Here is an 18117-nt window from a genome sequence, read left to right as displayed (position 1 = left end):
CCCCCACCCCTCCTGTCTCAGGGCACTGCTGGGAGGACTCTGCACACACCCCTCCTGTCTCAGGGCACTGCTAGGAGTGATAGGCCCCCACCCCTCCTGTCTCAGGGCACTGCTGGGAGGACTCTGCATACACCCCTCCTGTCTCAGGGCACTGCTGGGAGGACTCTGCACCCACCCCTCCTGTCTCAGGGCACTGCTGGGAGTGATAGGCCCCCACCCCTCCTGTCTCAGGGCACTGCTGGGAGGACTCTGCACACACCCCTCCTGTCTCAGGGCACTGCTAGGAGTGATAGGCCCCCACCCCTCCCGTCTCAGGGCACTGCTGGGAGGACTCTGCACACACCCCTCCTGTCTCAGGGCACTGCTAGGAGACATCAGGCATTCCCCCCCCTGGGACCCCCCCTACAGTACATAGCATGTGTGTCACACCTGGACACAATGGCAGAAGTCACAGTCACTAAAAAGGGACACAGTCTGTGCCAGTGGACACTGCACTCACCTGTTAACCTGGTTGCCCGTACAGCAGGGGGTACTGTGGGAGGATCACATCCACCAAAGCCATGTTCTCCTCCAGGGTGAATGGTTGTGACCTCTCCACAGCCCTTGACATGGTTCCAGGGAATCAGTAGCAGCAGCTGGGTCGTGGAATACAGAGATGTGCAGGCAAGTGCTCCCTCATGGGACCTGGCTGCCTTATATCTGCCTTGCTGGCCCATCTCATGCACAGGAGTACAGAGTGATTGGTCACTCACATTTGCATCCTATGTTTCCTCCAATCCCTTCAAACCTAGCAGTCTGTGGGTTCTCAATCTGTTTTTTTGTCCTGCATGATGTCAGCCCCACAAACACATTGCAACAAAGTAGATTTATTCCAACTGAATTCTGCCGTGCAGCTTCCTGAACAAATTCAAAATTTGAACTTGGTCTCCATGACAACCAGCATGCATGTAGGCCTTAATACTTGTCCCTCATGTGTCCCCTATGTAATTTGGAGCTTCACACACAGGTACGGTGCGTTCCGGGGCCCTAGGGCACCCCAAATGCATAGCAACGGCCCGTACACGCGTGCCTACGTTCACTATCACTCTGGGTGTCCACGCGTATGCGTACTCGTAGTGGTACGGGCCGTACGCGCGCCTGTACGCTCCCTATCACTACGTGTACGGATACGCGAGGACACCCATAGTGATATGGAGCGTACAGGCGTGTGTACGTTCCGTACCACTACGAGTACGCATACGCAAGAACACCCATAGTGGTAGGGCCGTACACGCGCCTGTACGCTCCCTATCACTCTGGGTGTCCACACGTATGCGTACTCGTAGTGGTACGGGCCGTACGCGCGCGTGTACGCTCCCTATCACTACGTGTACGCATACGCGAGGACACCCATAGTGATATGGAGCGTACAGGCGTGTGTACGGTCCGTACCACTACGAGTACGCATACGCAAGAACACCCATAGTGGTAGGGCCGTACATGCGCCTGAACGCTCCCTATCACTCTGGGTGTCCACGCGTATGCGTACTCGTAGTGGTACGGGCCGTACGCGCGCCTGTACGCTCCCTATCAGTATGGGTGTCCTCGCGTATGCGTACTCATAGTGGTACGGACCGTACACGCGTGCGTACGCTCACTTTCACTATGAGTACGCATACGCGAGAACACCCATAGTTATACGGACCGTACACGCGTGCGTACGCTCACCTTCACTATGGGTGTTCTCGCGTATGCGTACCCATAGTGATATGGACCGTACACACGCCTGTACGCTCACTATCACCATGGGTGTTCTCGCGTATGCGTACCCATAGGGATATGGACCGTACACACGCCTGTACGCTCACTATCACCATGGGTGTTCTCGCGTATGCGTACCCATAGTGATATGGACCGTACACGTGTGCGTACGCTCACTATCACTATGGGTACACATACGGCAGCACTCCCATAGTGATAATGGAACGTACACAGGCCCTCTTAGCAGCAGTACGGCGGTTTTTACACATCACAGTGGTGACAGGCAGCACACAGGAAGGAATAGGGCTGACATACTTCTCCATGGATGGACATCAAGGCATTGTCTGGGCAGTACTACATGTGTGGGGCACAGGTGTGACAGGCTGTGATGTGGAACATTACTCCTGAGTGGAGAAGGCACCAGATGTATGATGAGATGTGTACAGATGTAATGTGTGATGGTGCAATGTGTGCCAGGCATGCCCTTCACTCCTTTGACATGTGTGCATGTCGTACTGCACACTGGGGATGAGCGTCACTGGCATGGCACGGACACCAACACACGCAAGTGTCCCCTAATGGCCGGAACAGGGGTTACCACACCTGACTTGTCACTACCCACGGTGCACGATGTGACTATGTCATGTATGTGTGGGGGGTTCCCATTAGGTTGATGTTGGAGCACCCTCAAAAGCTGCAGCTGTTGCAGCAACCAACATGTGTATGTGTGTAGATTGACATTGGACACTGTTCCACACACCATGCCACATGTGGTATCGGATGTGAGGTGCGTATGTATGCATGGGACACGGATTAGCGTGACAAGGACATGTCTGCATCCTCTCTATGAATGTGTGGTGAGTCATTACATGTGCACCTTCATGGCAAGGTGTGTGAGCTGTCCTAGTGTAATGTCATGTGACCTGTGTCTCTAGTGTTCCGCTACCAGTCTCTGCAATCGGCATCCTACTTCTGCTGATGTGTGGGTGTATGTCACTCCTGTGTTGCGTCTGGCTGTTCTCTTGCACTGGGACACAGCTAATCCCATGGCATGGCATGTGGAGGTTCTCAATCTCCGTGTGTAGCTGGGTCTTGGTAGGAGTGTCACCTGCCAGCCATACGTGTCCAGGGCATGTGGCACATACCTGACTCCGTATGTAGCATATGTGTATAGACAGATTAACATGTGCTCAGTACAAATTATTTGTTGTTGTGGGGCACTCCCTCTTCCTTGTCACTTCCACATTCCTGCAGAGCGCCGCCTCTTCCCCGAGCAATTCCGGACTTGGCTGCCATGCGGGAGAATGATCGTATCCGGTGCTACCGCTTCCCCCGACGGTTGATTCTGGAGTTGACGGCGAGACTGGCACCACACCTGGAACCGCTGCACAGGTATCCTACGACACTGACACCCAAGCTGAAGGTAATGGCAGCCCTACATTTTCTAGCCACGGGTACCTTTCAAAATACCATAGCTCATGTTGGTGGCATGTCCCAGAGCATGTTCTGCCGTGTGCTGCATGATTTCTTAGAGGCCATGTTGATTCACCTGGATGACTTCATCAAGTTCCCAACCCCTGAAATGTTGACTGGTGTCAAGCGTGAGTTCTATGCCCTGGGAGGGATGCCCCATGTCATTGGGTCCATAGATGGTACACATGTAGCTTTGGTACCACCACACGCACGGGAGGTAGCGTACCGCAATCGGAAGCACTACCACTCCATCAATGCCCTTGTGGTGTGTCTGTCCAACATGGTGATTTCACATGTCTGTGCTCGTTTTCCAGGATCAGCACACGATGCCTACATCATGAGGCGTAGCAGGATGCCTGAAATGATGATGCAGCTGCGCAACGAACGAGCATGTGTTGTTGGTGGGTACAGTCTGTCTGTCCTGTATTTTGCATAGCCTACCAGCACGACCGCTTCACCAGTTCTAACGATGTCCATGTGCTTCCCATGTAGGGGACGCTGGCTATCCCAACATGCCATGGCTGCTCACACCTCTCCGCAACCCCATCACGCCGGCCCAGCTCCGCTACAACACCGCCCATGGCCGGACAAGGCGAGTGATAGAGAGGACGTTTGGTCTGCTGAAGAGCCGATTTCGGTGCCTCCACAATACCGGCGGCGCGCTCCCATATGCCCCTGCGAAGGTCTGCAAAATCTTCATGGTCTGCTGCATGCTGCACAACATGGCAGTTGAGAAAGCTGTGCCACTCATCCTGGATCAAGATGATCAGGACCATCCACCCGTGGAGGACGAAGGGCTTGGCAATGGGGCTAGTGATGTGGAGGATGTGGAGCCGCAGGAGGACATCTGGACTCGGCTCATACGCGACTTCTTTGCTTAGTGGTGAGTACCAGTGTCTGAGTGTGCACACATTGCTCCACGTGTGGCATGTGTTGTGATGTGTGTCTCCACCTGCATGTATGGCACGTGAGTCAGAGGTGTGTGTGGGTGTGTCACTGGAGTGATGGTGGCAGTGATGGTTGTATTTCCCCAGTCATAATTGTGACCTAGCATGTTGTCATCCATACATGTGTCGAGTTCATGCACATGCAAGTGGCCGTGTTTTTTGTGGCTGACTTCATGTGTGTCTCTCTTGCCCAGGTACTTGTGCATGGCGTCTGCTGGTTGCATTGTTGTGGCACTGCTATTCCTCATGGACAGGTCATGGTGTGCTGACTCAGCGTTACACGCACGGACAAGTTTGGAAGTCTCCTTAGGGTAAGGGATGCATCAGGGGTGTATTGGGTGTGGCAGGTGTTCACGATGTATGCACACTGCCCCTGTCGATGTTTGGTTCCTCTGCAGCCATGTAGCATCACCATGGGACACGACATGCAGCTGTGTACACCTGAATAGATGGTCTGACTGGTTGACAGTCATCAGTGATGGGATAGTGAATTGTGATGATGGCATCAATGTGTGTAACACTGCCCTCGGACACATACGGTTTGCATTGGCTTGACATGGTGTGGGACTTCTACATCAGCGGATCAATGGTGTATGGCAGTCTCTCCGTGAGCAGCTGTGGGTGTTTAGCTGTTAGCCGACAATTGTGTGCCAGTTCCATGGCTAACACGCATTTGTGCTGCAGAAGGGGGGTGCCAGTGTTGGACCCACATGTTACTCCACAAGAAGTGTTCATGTGTAATTCAAGTTGCCTCTGCAATCCCGAAAACATGACTAATAAAGGTGTCCCTATGCCTCCAAGGTGCCTCTTCTCAGTCAATGCTGGTGTGTTGCCACGGTGCATCCAGCATGTCTGGCATGGTTTTCCCGGATAGTGGCTATGCGTCGATATGTCGAGTAGCAAGATGCAAGCTGTGTGTGTGGGCTGAGACTGTGTATTGGGCATGATGTCCATGACTGTGTGGGTATTGTGACATGTGCCATCCCCATGCATCCAACGTTGGCCAGGCCCCCATTCTCTGCATCCACCGGACTCAAGCTTGCAGGACATGGTTCTGCCACCTGTCTACACATACCTGGGTGCCCCCCAGGACACTCCACATGATCCCTGACCTCTGCGCATGACTGTTGCTGTACTCAATGTGTCTGTCAGCACGGTTGTGCGGCCACCCCCTCAGCTGGTTGGGCCCATCACGGGTGTGTATGGTGCTCCATGTCTGTCTTGCCTAATACACTGTGACCCGTGTGTCCTGTGCCAGACTCAGGCCCCAGGGTGTGGATGGTTGAAGTCAAAAGAGAACTCAGGCATGTTTAGACTTTACAACACACATGTAAGGTAATAACGCAACCAGCAGGCATCTTCTCTTCATGGTGTGATATTTTATTTTGGGGGGGGGGGGGGGGTATCACGTGAGGGGCTTTCCGGGAGTTTGGAATCCAAAGTTCAGTAGGGGAGTTGGTGTCCTTGCCATTGGAAATCCTCAGAGTCCATGCCACAGTCTTTGTCAACATTGGTCAGACAGTGACCAGCAGGGCCATGTGGCAGAGAATGTCTCTTGATGCTGTGATGCTGTTGCTCCAGTGGGCCAGGTGCCAGGCCAGGTGTCCTGGGAGATGGTGATGTAGCGCCGACCCTCACGGTCCTTTCCGTGGACGACCCGACCTCCTGCGGGGACCCTCAGAAGCAGGCCGTGACGATGTTTGGGATGCTCCGTCGGATGTCTCCTCCTCCTCCTGATCCCTCCCTGTGGGTGGTGATGTTCTACGCCGTCTGGCACAGGGAGGGTTGCCCATGTTGTCGGCCATCCGACGGAGTGTATTGTGAATCCCCTGGAACACCGTCACTTGCTCAGCCTGTCTGTCCTCCATCCTCCGTTGGTGTTGCAGTAGACAGGCATGTTGCTCCGCATGTTGCTGGGCCTGCTGGGTCTTTATCTCATCGAGGGTCCCCTTGATCTCATTGAGGGTGGACACAACCTGGGCCATGCCCGTGGTGTCCTGCCGGTATGTGTCCAGGATGTTACGGACATGGGAATATACCGGTTCCCCAGCCAACTGGCCAGGCTCGCGCCTCCGCCGTCCTCCACTCCCACCACCCCTGCCCACTTGCACCTGGCCTGCCCTTGTGGGCACATCGGGTCTCCGGGACCCCTGAGGGGTGGCATTGGCATTGTCGCCTGCCTCCTCCTGGGTGCCCGGGACACCGTGTCCCTCCTGGCCAGCCTGGCTGCATTGTGGTGTTGGGGCAGGGATCCTGGGTGTCTCCTGGGATGTGGCAGGAGTGGGGGTGGTGGTTGGCACAGTTGTACCTGACGCAGGTGCTGCAGGTCGTTGGACACCAGAGGGGCAAGGTCGGTCGGGGTCGGGTTCGTCCACAGAGTGGTGAGAGGCGTCGCTGCCGGTGGCTCCGTCATCCTGCAGAGCCGGGTCCTGTGAGTCTTCCCCCCAGTGTTGGGGGGTGATCCACGACGTTGACCTGTGTGTGAGAGAGACAATGTTAATTTTGGTCCATGCAACATCCATGTTTCATCAGTTTCAAAGTTGGCACATTTCCTCTTGGAATTAGGATCTGTCTTGCATTCCACTCACAGTGCACTTGTGCATGGGTGTGTCCCTTGGGCACCACTTTGGCCCCTTTAACTATGTGTGGCACAGTCTTACTTGCTGCGTCAAGTGTGACTGCAGTCAGCAGTGGAGTGGGCAGGTGTGGCGAGCCATGCATTTGCGCCTTCTGTGTAGCACTGTACATGTGCACATGGAGTGGATCCACACACTTATATGATGCAGGTAGCTGTCGTTGTGCTCGTGAACAGGTTGTGACATGGCCCTGTGTTTTGCCATGGAGAAGAGGGGGGGTTCTGGCACTGGCCACCCTTGGCTACATGCACGCAGTCTACCTGCTGACGAGCAGACATTCCCACACACCACACGGCTGATTTGCTCTCCCTGTGTCTCCCTCCCTCTCTGTCCCCCTCTCCCTCCCTCTGTGTGTCAGCCTCCTCCCTCTGTCCGTGTCCCTGTGTCTCCCTCCCTCTCTGTCCCCCTCTCCCTCCCTCTCTGTCCTCCTCTCCCTCCCTCCGTGTGTCAGCCTCCTCCCTCTGTCCGTGTCCCTGTGTCTCCCTCCCTCTCTGTCCCCCTCTCCCTCCCTCTCTGTCCCCCTCTCCCTCCCTCCGTGTGTCAGCCTCCTCCCTCTGTCCGTGTCCCTGTGTCTCCCTCCCTCTCTGTCCCCCTCTCCCTCCCTCCGTGTGTCAGCCTCCTCCCTCCTCCCTCTGTCCGTGTCCCTGTGTCTCCCTCCCTCTCTGTCCCCCTCTCCCTCCCTCCGTGTGTCAGCCTCCTCCCTCTGTCCGTGTCCCTGTGTCTCCCTCCCTCTCTGTGCCCCTCTCCCTCCCTCTCTGTCCCCCTCTCCCTCCCTCCGTGTGTCAGCCTCCTCCCTCTGTCCGTGTCCCTGTGTCTCCCTCCCTTTCTGTCCCCCTCTCCCTCCCTCTCTGTCCCCCTCTCCCTCCCTCCGTGTGTCAGCCTCCTCCCTCTGTCCGTGTCCCTGTGTCTCCCTCCCTCTCTGTCCCCCTCTCCCTCACTCTGTGTGTCACCCTCTGTCACCTCAGCCCAGCTTCCTGGGCACACACTGTTAGCAGATCTTTGAGTGGCCCTTGGCTTGTTGATGTGAGTTTGTTTCTGATCTCCAGGCACCCATTGGGTGTAGTGTGTGTCTCTGCGCTGCTGCTGTGGTGGTGTGTGCTGCCACTCTTTCACAATGTTGGCTGTTCATTAGCTGCTGTCATGTGCAAAACAGTGCCTTCACCCCCATGTGTTGATGCAAGGCGTCCGCCATTTGCTGGCGAGTCTTTCCTGTGTGGGGACACACTGTTTGTCTGGCTGTGACCTAGGCCATATGGGCAGAGGGCATTGTTGTCTGCTTCTGAGTTGCACTATGTGAATTTTGGGGCCCACCCTCCCGCCATCCGGGTTACCGTGTCATGTGTTGGTGTCTTCTGTGGCTTGTGACTTGACATTGTCCAGCTGGGTGCATGGGGCATGGTGGCGGCAGTGGCATGTGCGTGTTCATGGAGTGTGGTTGAGTCATGCGATAGCTTGGGGTGGTTGCGTGCCTGTTAGTGATTTTGGTTGTGGATGACGTTCCCCCCATGTGAGGTGCGTTGTTTGTGTATTCACCCGGGTCTCGGAGTCCTCCTAATTCTTCGACTGCCTCCACCGGCTGTATGGCCATCACCCTCTCCTCCCAGGGTTGGTAGTGTACGGGTCTGCGGGAGGGCCCTCCTCCAGTGGCGTTGGTCTGGTTGTGTTCCTCCAGCATCTTGGCTCGGACCCTCCTCCGCAGATCGTACCACCTGGCTTGGCATTCCTGCCTGGTCCTTCTGGTGTACCCAACAGCATTCACAGCATCGATGATGGTCTGCCACATGGCTGTTTTTGCTGCCATGCTGGTCTGTCTGACCAATGTTCCAAAGAGCTGTGGCTCGACTCTGAGGATTTCATCGACAAGGACCTCCAACTCTCGGTTACTGAACTTTGGATTCTTGGTAGTGGGCATGGTGAGGGGTGTGGGTGTGGATGGTGGGGGGTGTGTGTGGATGGTTGTGGGTGTGTGGGTGTGGTTGTGCAGGTGTGTGTGTGTGTGAATGTGATGAGGGGGTGTTTGTGAAGGTGGTTGTGTGAAGGTGTGCAAGTGTAAGGTGTGGTGAAGCTTGTAGTATGGTGCTGTAGGTTGTCTGTGGTGTCTGGCAGCAGTGAGTCTGTTGCAAAGGCTCATGGTTTGTGTGTGTGGGCCCTTTTTATTGGTCCATTGGTGGGTGTGGCTGTGTTTGAAGTTTGGGTGGGTGTGTTATAAGGAGTGGTGGTGTATTGGGCCTCTGTTTGTTTTTGGCAGTTGCAGGTCAGTGAATGTGTTATTTTAGTGGTTGTTGGACATGTTTAGTGGCTTTGTGCCATTCGAATGGTGTATTCTTGTGTTGTTTTGGTTTGTCCTGGTTGTGTACGTGCGTTTTTAGCGTGTGTACGGTGTGTACATGGGCCATTTGGTTGTACGGTGCTGTCCTTGTGTGTGGCTTGGTACGACTCGTACATGCGGTTGTGATGTTGGGGCATGGGGTGCGCTCCGTACTTAGGAGGTTGTGGTGGGGGTGCGACTCTGACGTACACGGGTGTACATACAGGGGGGTACGACACGTACAGGGGTGGGGGTAGGACTCGAACGTACAGGGGTGTAGGTACACGGGGGTACGACACGTACAGGGGTGGGGGTACGACTCAAACGTACAGGGGTGTAGGTACACGGGGGTACGACACGTACAGGGGTGGGGGTACGACTCGAACGTACAGGGGTGTGGGTACACGGGGGTACGACACGTACAGGGGTGGGGGTAGGACTCGAACGTACAGGGGTGTACATACACGGTGGTACCACACGTACAGGGGTGGGGGTAGGACTCGAACGTACAGGGGGTGTGGGTACACGGGGGTACGACACGTACAGGGGTGGGGGTAGGACTCGAACGTACAGGGGTGTGGGTACACGGGGGTACGACATGTACAGGGGTGGGGGTACGACTAGAACGTACAGGGGTGTGGGTACACGGGGGTACGACACGTACAGGGGTGGGGGTACGACTCGAACGTACAGGGGTGTGGGTACACGGGGGTACGACACGTACAGGGGTGGGGGTACGACTCGAACGTACAGGGGTGTAGGTACACGGGGGTACGACACGTACAGGGGTGGGGGTAGGACTCGAATGTACAGGGGTGTACATACACGGTGGTACGACACGTACAGGGGTGGGGGTAGGACTCGAACGTACAGGGGTGTGGGTACACGGGGGTACGACACGTACAGGGGTGGGGGTAGGACTCGAACGTACAGGGGTGTAGGTACACGGGGGTATGACACGTACAGGGGTGGGGGTATGACTCGAACGTACAGGGGTGTGGGTACACGGGGGTACGACACGTACAGGGGTGGGGGTAGGACTCAAACGTACAGGGGTGTACATACACGGTGGTACGACATGTACAGGGGTGGGGGTAGGACTCGAACGTACAGGGGTGTGGGTACACGGGGGTACGACATGTTCAGGGGTGGGGGTACGACTCGAACGTACAGGGGTGTAGGTACACGGGGGTACGACACGTACAGGGGTGGGGGTACGACTCGAACGTACAGGGGTGTGGGTACACGGGGGTACGACACGTACAGGGGTGGGGGTAGGACTCGAACGTACAGGGGTGTACATACACGGGGGTACGACACGTACAGGGGTGGGGGTACGACTCGAACGTACAGGGGTGTGGGTACACGGGGGTACGACACGTACAGGGGTGGGGGTAGGACTCGAACGTACAGGGGTGTACATACACGGTGGTACGACACGTACAGGGGTGGGGGTAGGACTCGAACGTACAGGGGTGTGGGTACACGGGGGTACGACACGTTCAGGGGTGGGGGTACGACTCGAACGTACAGGGGTGTAGGTACATGGGGGTACGACACGTATAGGGGTGGGGGTACGACTCGAACGTACAGGGGCGTGGGTACAGGGGGGTACGACATGTACAGGGGTGGGGGTAGGATTCGAACGTACAGGGGTGTACATACACGGTGGTACGACACGTACAGGGGTGGGGGTAGGACTCGAACGTACAGGGGTGTGGGTACACGGGGGTACGACACGTACAGGGGTGGGGGTACGACTCGAACGTACAGGGGTGTAGGTACACGGGGGTATGACACGTACAGGGGTGGGGGTACGACTCGAACGTACAGGGGTGTGGGTACACAGGTGGGGGTTCGACACGTACACGGGTGTACATACAGGGGGGGTGTACATTCACGGGGAGTACGACTCGAACGTATGGGTGCTGGGGGGAGTGTTGGGCGCGTATGCGGGCACATGTCTCCATGGTTGCAATGGGAGTTCGGTGCGGACGGTGTTTTTTCCATACGGTTGTGAGATCGGACGCACGGGTAGGATCGTGATTCCTCGGTCGGACTTCACTTTTCACGTTTGTACGGTAAATCGTCCGAGGACGTGTCAGACACATTTTCCGACCCGAGGACGTGTGGGGAATGATTCCCAATGCAGTTCGTATGGACTTTTTACCATGCGAATCGTGATTGCCAGTTTGTACGGCACTTGTACGATTCGTACGGTAAAAAGACCGGATATGAGTCGTACAGGGACATTTTTTACCGGATCGTAATCGGCACCTAAATAGGGTTATAAATAAAGTAAGTATTGATTTGTAATGTGACTTTTCTGTCTTTGTTCACTTTAATTATCAGTCATGTATCATTCAGGCAGCCCTAGAACACAATTAAAAGTGCTTCCTATTTATATTTGTTGTTCAAAGTATGCACAGATAAGTGCTGAAAGCTTTAGGTGACTGCTTATTTTTTCCCCGTCTGGGACATCAAAATAATGAGCTGGCAACCCTACTCATAAGACTGGCAGTTTGTTGCAGGATCAGTACATGATTTATTTCCTCCACCCTCGATCCCTGGTTAAAGCCATAATAGCAATAGTTTAACTTATATCTGAAATCCCTACGCCGCCATCAATAACATGCTGAGTTACTTAAAGTGTCTGGGAATGCACCCTGCATCAGACAACTCACTCCTAATTCTCGCCCTTCACTTTTACGCTCATCCTGCACTTACAGCAATCACAATGCACTCACAGCGACCACAATGCACTCACACCATTCACCCGTTCACCCTGCACTCACAGTGATCACTCTGCACTCACACTGATCACCATGCACTCGCACCATTCACCCGCTCACCCTGCACTCACAGTGATAACTCTGCACTCACAATACACTTGCGCTGTTCACCCTGCAGTCACACAAGCACACTACTCACCCTGCACTCATGTCACACTTCACTCACCTGTCCCCTTCACTGCTCAGTCTGCAATCTCATTTAAAAAAGCCCATCACTAACCATGCATTCTTTCATCCCACTCTGCACTTACATCCACACCCAAATTCATATGGTCAACTCACTCACCCTGTCATCACTCCTCTTACCCTACTCTCACACTGTCGCGTCACTCACTGTGAACTCACATGGGCACTCCTGTCAACCACACAACTCAGAGGGTTAATGTGCCTGCTACAAAGAACATGTACCATGCAAATCACAGAACTGAGTGTGAGTAAACTATGAGTAGTGCTATAAAAAAATTAAATGTTTTTCAGAAAGGTGCCATAGAGAGATGAGGTGCATTGTTGGTGAGTGGTAGTGAGGGAATTCATGGAAAAGGAGGAGGATGGGCGTGCCAAAAAAGACTGTCAGATGCCATCCAGAGACTTTTTGAGGCATGGGCAAAGTGGGCTTCGGCCCGGGGTCCCAGACTTTCAGGGGCCCCCTGATAAAACCAGCTCTGTTCTGTAGAGCCTTGCCCTGATGGCACTAAATGATTTTTGAACAGATTGTTTTAAGTACAACTTTCCTTCACTTTTTTTCAATATTGGTGATGTGTGTCTATTACAGACATTTTGTAGAGGAATGTTTTGTTTCATGCAAAATCCCTAACATTTTCTTTTGGATCAAATCAGGACCTCACACATATGAGAAATGGGAGAGCATCACAGACATTATTTGCAATAATATGCTGCTGTGTTACAATATTGAAAACACGAAACACTATCCCTAATTATTACATGTAAACATATTAAGAATTTGGACTAGTGTGTTTGTGCACTGTCTGTGACTCTGAGGAAATATGGATTTTATGATCAATTATGTCCCCTATCTTAGACCCCAACGGCTCCATGTACGTGCTACAAGTACATGTATGTTCCCTCCACTTCCAGCTATGAAGACGCAATTACATGTGTGTCCAACGTCAACATATCCTTTTTAGATCCACCATGAATGGGTCGAATATTCCGTTCCTAAGTATGCTTGGCCACCGTCTTTATATGGTTCACCTTTCACATTTTTACAACTCTGGCGAGTAGGCCCTGAATTCTGCCATCGAGCCTTTTTCTGCCTTCTGCCTCTGAAAACTCCAGCCTGGACCTGCATCTGTATCCATGACCTTTGTTTTGCTCCCTGCGCGGCTAACGGTGCCTGGCTCAGCCTGTTGCCTGCCAAGACTGTATTTCGCCTTCAAGTTATCTGCTCCGCTCCTCGACCAATACATTCCTGTCTAGTAGTTTAGGTAAACATCTTTCCAGCTGCAGAGAAAAGGGCCCGGCCTCACTGTCTCCGTGCAAGTAATTCATAGCTCCTGTTACCATGGTAGGCCCATGCCCCCTCGCATCTCATGTAGACACGTAGACGCTTATACACGCACTAGCAGTCAGTATAGAATAGCCTCTGCCCAAGAGACCTTTCCTTCCAGATAATACAGTTCTTTAAACACAAGATATTAGATACGATTTGGGATTAGGTTGTTCTGACATCCCAGACTTCTGTCTCCTCATGTAGGGCTAAATGTCAAATCCCCTTCACCCTCCAGTTACACGTCAATCACACGTCATGCAGCTGCGCGCGCATCTCTGTCATATATTTCTGCTGACATTGCAGGATTCTCTTATGAATCCACCCACCTGTGACATCTTCATAATGACGTTTCTAGTACACTCCCTTATGCACGCCTATTGTAACGCCTTTTCCATTACGTATGTGTATTCTTATCTCTCCTATCAGCTGTTACGCCTCTTACATCTGCCTTTACTGTAATGCATTGACTATATATATGACAACCTGTCAATAAAGAATTGTCAATCCCTTCCCGAACCTTTGTGGTGACGGAACCCGATTACCTGGTTCGAACCAATTCCTTTGTAAGGAATAAAACCCCTTTTAAAACCTCAAATACCACGGATTCTGCCTCTTATTTTTACTGAGTTATCCTTATTGAACTTTACCGCATAAATGAAGTCTAGGTAATTTAAATTTACCACATAATTGGCGCCCGAACAGGGACCCCTCCCCCACCCCACACGCCGGAGGTGCGTTGCAGGCCTGGTCGCCTGCCACAGCCGGACGGACAACTACGCGTACCCACAGGATTTCCTGTACCTCCCTCAGGCCGACGGAGGTGACTGAGGCTGCGATCAACACCCAGACGAGGCGGTGAGGAGTGCGGAGGATCCCGACCAGAGCCTAGCTAAGAGAGCAAGATCCGAGGTATACAGAGGCCCACCAGGTTCCGAAGTTCAGTTCCAAAGTACCTACGTCACGAGTCGAGTCGAGTCCAGTCCGATCCAGTCCAGTTCAGAGTTTCCGAGGCCTTCCGTTCCGTGCTTCCCGGTGAGTACCGTTGCTGGGGACGCATTTAGACGTGCGCATTAGTTTGTGCCGGTCAAGACGGGTTTGGGTACACAGATCCGGTCTGCACTGTTTCAGCAGTGTATCTGTACTGTTTAGCAGTACATCCAGTGCATCCAGTATTATGCCAGTTAGCTAGTTTTATTCTGATTATCGTTGTTCGTTTTAGATGTTTTAAATATTTTAAATGTCGTGGTATGAGTGATTATTCGATCTTCATTACTGTGTTTACTGTACTAATTATGTTTGTGTCCGAGTAAGAATCAAGTAACAAGGTTTGAAGATGCCGTTATTCTCAAAATTAAGACAGATAAGAACTAGAAAAGGGATCCTCGAGGAAGCCGTTCCCATTCCACCTTGGGACACTCCAGGGTACTTTATGTACCATAAACATGGCCTAGATGCCGTATTATATCTCGATTTATGGGTGGACTATACCAAGGATTTAGCAGAGAGTCAGAGATGGCCCACTGCTGGGACATGGGATGCGGATTGCATCATGAGAGTAGAAGAAGCATTATGGAAAAAGAAAGCCAGACAGTCACAGAAAGATGCCATTGAATTATGGCGTAAAGAATCGCATAAACGCACCGAGAAAGCGTTCAGAAAAGAAGAGAAAAGTAGGGAAGACTCAGACAAAGCCTGAGAAAACATATTAATTGAGGAAGGTAACCGAGTAAAAACAGAACAATTAGACAGACAACGAAACACTCTTATGAATGGTATGTATCCTCTTCTGGCCGAGGGTTCACCTAAGGCTACCCTGGAAGTACCAAAAGATCTGCCACCTCCATTACTTCCGATTAAAGTACATCCCAAGACCGCAAAGGACATTTTTCTTTCTTCCTATTTAGACGATGCAGCTCCCGAATATGTTAATGTTCCGCCGCCACGCACACCACCTGCTAACGGTGCTCGACCCCAAGATAATCTGCCCTCACCTCCGCAGCAACAAACTCCTTCTCACGTTCCAAACCTTCCGCCTGTCCCTACACTCCTTCCTGCATCTACTCTCCCTACTTTACACCCAACAAATCCTTTTGGACCTGGCACCTCAGGAGGTGCGATAGGAGGTTTTTCTACGCCACCGCCAACACTTCGGTTGACTTATAGGGATTTAGCACACCAACGTACACCTCAAACAGCGAATTACAATATATTTAATGAACCTCTTACAGACTGTAGATATGATCCAGTACCCGGTAAAGACGACAGAATGATGCTATCATCAGTACGTCTACGACGAGTTTCGAACTATCTAATGATGTTACCAGGAATGATTGGTCATCTAGACAAAATATATCACTTTGTCCAGACAGGGCAAGGTCCTGAAAGTATTGGTGAAGCCATGGAATATCAGAAAGTGGACACGCAAAAACTGTTGTTACGATTCTTCATAAACTGCTTGATCAGAAACAGAGATAGGCCTGATGTGGACCCGGAAGAAATGCAAGTACTTAACAAATGGGGTCAGAATATAACAGACGGAAAACATGATAAACAGAAGAGTATAGAAGTTATGCACCGAAAGATCCGAAAAACAGTAGAACAAATACATGAAAGAAGATTAGAGGCAGATAAAACTGAATCGGAGGAGGAGGAGGAACAATCAGAAATGACAACAGGACAATTACAATTACCAGCTAGAGAAATGATAGCTTATGTAGGTAAGGGAGGATCTTTTAATAATTCAATACGTCCGATACGTCCAGAAAGTAAGAGAATGTTTCGAGCAGCCATGTCAAATCCAAGGACCCCTGAACACTTATTCCAGACTATTGATAAAATACTACAAGAACGAATGGGGTACCATGTACTCGATTCTATGGATGAACAAGAATTAGCCAGGTCAGCAGTACAATGGGCTGACAGTTCTGATAAATATAGTGATGATGCGCTAACACACACGTTTCTGAATCTTTCACCAGACGAACAGCGTTTAGCTGGTATATACATGATACAACACCTCCTTATATTGTATAAAAACCAACACTCCGATCCTGGTCCCCTACCTGAGATACTGATAGAACTACTCATGAATAAATGGAGAGGTCTGGGTACCGATCTAATTAAAGAAATTCTAGAACATCGGCACAGATACAGTGCCTTCCTGTGTCCGGAGCATGATTCAGCTCCCTCCATGGAAAGAAAAATGTATTACATAGACAGACAGAATCCTTTACGCGAAGTACACCCAGTTAAAAATGATGATAATACTTTTTCACGCGTGTTTGTGTACACGCCCATAACTAAAATAGAACTATTGGAAATGAAAAAATTAGTGCCCAGCCATGACAAAGATCCAGCAGGTTTTCACCGTGAACTAAAAGACATGTTACTCATGGGTGATTATACCTATCCTGATATTATGAAAATATTAAAAGTATTATTGCCTGCCGGTATTTACGAGAAACTCAAAGAAAAAGAATGGGAGGTGGGAGAGCAAAAGATTGATTGGACTGACTTAGAAAACGAAGAAAATGCCCGTACTCCAGGCCGAGGGCTTGGGGACAAAACTAAAGCGTTACCAGGATTATTAGTACAAGTATTGCCACGTTTATTAACTACGAAAAAGGAAGACTGGGGTGCAATCTCAGCCTGCAAACAGAAACCCGATGAAGACACTAGTGATTTCTATTCCCGATTTGAAAAATGTTTTGGTATTAATAGCGGCCTGAAAGCAAGTAGCGATTCATATCCACATCTTTTTGTAACAAAGTTAGTCGAGAACTCCCTGCCCCAGGTCAAGAACAGAGTATTGAAAGTCGAGAGCTCTTGGCAAGCTAATACCCCTTCACAAATGTTACAAATGTTACAGTATCACCAGAATAGAATTAGAGAAGAACAAGAACACGAACAAGGACGTATGAAAGACACGAAAATGAAAATGCTTGTTGCCCAGTCAGTCCCAGCTGACGGTCATAAAAAGGGTATGACACAGTCCAGTAATTCAGCGGTTCCTGTTAAAGGGACATGCAACTATTGTAAACAGCCAGGTCATTATATAAACGATTGTGCAGTCCTGAAACATAATATCTCTGCGGGTAAAACCAAGGAAAGACCGCGTCCACCTAGGCAGGATCAGATCCAACAACAAGTACCTCAGCATGTACAGCCTATGCCAGTTCCACAACAGACCGTAGCAGTATCACAGCCACAGCCTATTGCCACAACACAAAACACGACACAACAGATGTACCAGTATGCACAAAATGACTATCCCGATTATCAGCGATACACATGAAATAGCCTAGAGAGGGAAGTTGGCTTACCCCTTATTGAAGTGCCTGTAGATCAAGAGGGACCTTATGTACATAGTCAAGTATTAGGGAAAGACAGAAAGTTTTTAATTGATACAGGGGCAAGCAGAACAACTATAAGTCACGACGAAGTTCCAGGGGCACCTCTCTCAGGCTCACAGAATATTTCCCTTGGATTTTCAGGAAAGCCTATTGTTAACGAAGTATCGCAACCTCTTCCTCTTGCAGTTGGTCCATTGACACGGACTACAGATTTATTGCTTACAAAATCATGCCCAGAAAACTTGTTAGGTATAAAGACACTGAAAGCTCTAGGAGCTGTAATATGTTGTTCTCCGGAAGGAGTACGACTATTTTTGCGAGACTTTAAAGGTCACTATGTATTTAGAGACATGGATCAC

General features: G+C 51.3%; 1 protein-coding gene across 1 annotated transcript in view; it reads right to left on the bottom strand.

Moving 5' to 3' along the window:
- Positions 1-18117, bottom strand: part of LOC146869094 (uncharacterized) — a 260701-nt gene that overhangs the window by 29907 nt on the left and 212677 nt on the right. The gene's annotated exons all lie outside the window — the stretch shown is intronic.

Source organism: Triturus cristatus, chromosome 1_1, assembly GCF_964204655.1.
Source record: "Triturus cristatus chromosome 1_1, aTriCri1.1, whole genome shotgun sequence".
NCBI lineage: Eukaryota > Metazoa > Chordata > Amphibia > Caudata > Salamandridae > Triturus > Triturus cristatus.
Note: the sequence above shows the minus strand (reverse complement) of the source record. Positions and strands in the feature narration are given on the sequence as shown.